We start from the raw sequence: 4,782 nt of genomic DNA, 5'->3' as shown, positions 1-4,782 counted from the left end.
CTATGTACTCCTTTTTATGCCCCTAACACTAGCCTATTTCAAATACTCATCACTGGTCACCTAGTCCTAAAACAACCATTTCGAAAGTATGCTTTTTCCCCATAGTCTTTTCATATTGGTCCTCTCCATCACTAAATTACTCTCCTTGTAAGCACATAGAGTGAAGAGCTCAGACACAAATTCTAGTATCATTATTTACTCACTACATTGACTGTTGGCCTTACATTTCTCATCTGTAAATGAATGTAATTTACCAGAAATACTGTTGACTTGTAGACCAGGAAAAAGGAAAAGTGAAGAGTCCTTACATTTTCCACCTTAGCTTACAAATTAGGAAAGAGTCAAATTCAGTTTGTTGGTATAAAGTTACAAATTGTTTCATGCAGAAATAAAAATAAATTTTACCTCCTGGCTCTACGGCCTGTGTCCTTTTAAGACAACATGTAAGTGCTATTATGTAAATTGTGTCATGTGTTCACAGCTGTATTGAAGATCATAGTCTTAACATATCATTGGTTTTTGAATAGTATCTATATGAGAATGTTATTTGAACTAATCACCATAAGTTGAAAACTATATCTTAGTCCATCAAAATGTGAAAATAAATTATTTGCTTTATTAAAAAACAATACCACCAAGCCAGGCGCTGCTGGCTCACAGTGAAGTGCCCAGATTTCGCATGCCCCACCAGAGACTATGATCAATGCAAACATCAACGAGTCATTTATTGCAAGCGCGAGCTTGGTCTTCTGCGCACTTGGTAACCAGTGATGCTAAGAGGCACCAAGCTCAAAATTCAAAATTAGCACAGCTTTTATAGTATCAAACAAACAAGTGTAGGGGGTTTCCACACAACCAAGTTCACAAGTTCAGGGGGTTTCCACACAAGTAAGTTCACAAGTTAGGGGGTTTAAGTCCTCCCTGATCACACTTCCCTTTTTCTGCTGGAACACCTGGGCAACTGTTCTGTTCCTTAAGGGTGGGCAGGGTTTGCGGCAACCTGGGGTTTTTCTGAGAACTATTTTTCTCTTTGGCAGCACAGCTCTCTTTGGGGGTTACTCTGAGGGCAGGAGAGCTGAAGGGGCTTCATATTAAAATGGAGTTACTTTAGCTCTTCACACACGTTTAATCCTAGCTACTCAGGAGCTTGAGATCTGAGGATCACTATTCAAAGCCAAGCTGGGCAGGAAAGACCATGACACTCCTATCTCCAATAAACTACCAGAAAACCGGAAGTGGTGCTGTAGTTCAACTGGCAGAGCGCTCACCTTAAGCTGAAAAGCTGAGGGAAAGCGCCTAGGCCTAGAGTTCAAGCACCACAACCGACCAAAAAACCCCAGAAAAACAAAAAAAAAATACTACCAAGAAAAGTGAGTATACAGGAGTATGCAGGAATAACATTAGGAATTTTACTGTCTCTACCTGTTTATGTGACTGTATTTCCTGATATTGAATCTCTCCTCTTGTTATTCTTATTGTATGTAATCCAACGTCATTTATTACTATGAATTCAATGTGGGAATCTAGCTTTAAAGATGTCTAAAGTTTCTTTCTTTTCAATCAAAACATTGTCGTTATCATGATACACTGTGGTCATCATCATCATCTTCATCAAAATTATTATTAGCATCAGAAGTGCTAATTATTGAAAGTCTGTTTTGTGTCTATGATTTTGTTATTATTTGTCTTTTCAGTAATAAGTTTAATATCACCACAGTGAATGCATCCATATTAAAATTTTGAACAGATAAAGAAACAAAAAACTAAACCACATCAGATAGCTTGACTATGTACTTATAACAAATTATGGAATAGATTTTCAAAGCATTGCAAATTCCTAAACAATATTAATTAACTTCCTCTCTCCCCATCACTACACACAAATATTTAAGAGTTTCAAGATAAATTTTTCAAGTGATATACTGTAAATGTTACTACTATATCAAATGCATATCTAAAATTTCCTTGAAAGTAATAAACTCTACTTTCTATTGAAATATTAGTTATTTTATTCTAAGAAACTTTTAGAAAAATAGACTATATATCTTTGAAATGAAAAAGGTCAAAATAGTAGCATAAAAGTTTTAGAGGGAGTCTGTCCTCTCTCTCTCTCTCTGTCTCTCTCTGTCTCTCTCTTTGTCTCTCTCTCTGTATATATATATATATATATATATATATATATATATATATGTTATGTGTAGAAAGATACATTTTTAGAGATTATTTGTCAGAAATATATACATATATCTAAATTTATGTGTAGAATGATATACATTAAGTGAAAAAAATATTAAACATAATCAAATTTTTTAATTCATCAAACCAAGTGCCGGTAACTCACGCTTATAATTCAAGCTATTCTTTTTTTTTGGCCTGGTCGTGGGGCCTGAACTCTGGGCCTGGGCGCTGTCCCTCATCTCTTCAGCTCAAGGCCACAGCACCACTTCCGGCTTTTTTCTTTTTGTTATGTGGTGCTGAGGAATCGAACCCAGGGCCTCAGGAATGCAAGGCAAGCGCTCTACCACTGAGCCACCTTCCCAGCCCCTAATTCAAGCTATTCTTGTGCTGAGATCTTAGAATTATATTCGAAATTAGTCCAGACAGAAAATTAATTTTTAGATTCTTATTTCCAATTAACCACTAAAAACAGAAATTAGCTCTGTGCCTCAAGTTGTAGAATGCTTTCCTTGAGCATAAAAAGGCTTAGGGACAATGCCCAGGCCTTGCAAACAATAACCACAACAAGAAAATGTATCACATTAATTTTACAAAAGCATCTTTTAACTGCTGTGAACATTTCTTAGAAACATGAATACATGCCCTTGGAAAATGTTAAGTTAAAATGTATACAATATTTATGTCTATGTTAAAGACATGACTATTTAGATTAAGATATTTAGGTAATGATTAGGAATTAAGAATAATGATGGGTAGGTAAAATATTGGGACTGGTCTTTAATTCTATTTTACAATAGTAATAAAATGATATTTTAATGATTATATAAAATTACTCTTGCTTGTTACTTGAATTAAAATAAGTGATAAATGTTTTTAAATGATTTCCAATGCAAAGGAGTATCAATGTTTTGTAATTTCAAAACAATGAAGAAAATGATTGCAAGGCTGGCTCACTCTAAGACTATATTTGTTTTCTTGTTCTAGTTTTTATATGTTCGCAGAAATTCTAAAAATTCAATAGATGTTGGCATTCAGGAACCGCTTCATTGATACTAATATTGGAGCCCCTTAAGTGTAATTGTTTTATTTCATTTGTTATTTTCACAAATAAATCAAGATGATTGTGTATTTTGTTTCTTTTCAATGCTTTTGGCTCTTGTCTTGAGAATAATTTGGTTTCCTAGCAAAGTAGAGAAAAGCAATTGGACTAAGCAAGTAATGTATGGCTTTCATAAAATACAGATGCATAGATTTGTGTCTTCTGTTATTTGCTAAAAGTTTCTTCCAGAAAAGGTTATCAATTACTTATAAGTGATGCATAATTCCTAGGTATTCCAGTTATCACATAGACTTTTTGATTGAGTTATCTCTGTATAAACTCAAAATAACAGACAAAAAAAACCCTCAAAATAAACAGAAATCACATTTTGTTTAAAACGCTTTACTTTACAGAGTTTTTAGCCAACACCAAAAATATCTTTTTAAGTATTCTGCATTTTGTGTGAAGAATTTTTAACAATAGTTTTTTGCTGACATGTAATTAACTTACAATATATTATCTCCTTTTATTGTATACATTTTAGTACTTTGGAAGTGAATTGTACCTTCATAGGTTTTCAAAGCCTAATTTTCACAAACTTGCATTTCTTCAATTAGAAATGCTATAAATATTAGAACAGACATTAAAATAGATATAAAATTCTGTAACAGGAATTTGTCCAGCATGCATCCTCTATAGTGTGTCTTTTCAAAGTTTGTTTTTGGGGATTATTTCCAGGGTCACACAAATACTATTCAAGTGCACTGTCAATGAACTACAATTATCTGTCCAAACACGTTTATTACTTCTCTTTAATACATTCATAGATGGGGAAAAACCAGTTGTTTAAGGATACAGGTGGACCTGTTGCAACAATGAGAAGTACAAGTTGTCATGTCCAAAACCAGGTTTACAACGTTGGTGCGGGGGGGGCGGGGGGGGGGGGAAGGAGAAGGATTGGGATTAGGGGGGGAGGGGGGAGGCTGGGAAGGGATGTGAAGGGTAAACAAAGGAGGAGGCTGCAATGCTTGGTAAGAAATGTATGCATTATCCTGCCCATGTAACTGTAACTCCTCTGTACAGTATGTTCACAAATTAAATTAAATTAAATTAAAAAAAAAACAAAAAAACAAACAAAAAAAAAAGAATGATTACTGGAAATGCAGTCTCTAATATTGCAAAGTATATCGACTTGAATTTACTTCTGATAATTAACTTGAAGCTGCATGTATAGAGTTAGTAAAAAACCTAATTTTGAATTGAATATGAAGACCTACAACCAATTATAGGCATGAAGCTTAGCTAGAGGCACAGCCTTTTTACTCAAGTTATTTTCTGGCAAAATCATCTGTCCTATGAATCTCTGAATGGGAAAGCCCTAGGGAATGAATGAAATTTTCGCAGTATATACAAAGAACATATTTTATATTCTATTCCTTGTAAGGAGTCACTGAGTATAATAAAAAATATTTTCATTTAAAAAAAAAAAAGAAATTCGACGCCTTAAAACAAAATTGTTTTTCAGGGCTCAAATTCTCAATGATCTACATCTTCCCCAAAGGAGA

Source organism: Dipodomys spectabilis, unplaced genomic scaffold, assembly GCF_019054845.1.
Source record: "Dipodomys spectabilis isolate Male_0828 unplaced genomic scaffold, ASM1905484v1 ptg000259l, whole genome shotgun sequence".
In the NCBI taxonomy this organism is placed as follows: Eukaryota; Metazoa; Chordata; class Mammalia; order Rodentia; family Heteromyidae; genus Dipodomys; species Dipodomys spectabilis.
The sequence above is the reverse complement of the archived record's forward strand: the minus strand, read 5'-3'. Positions refer to the sequence as shown.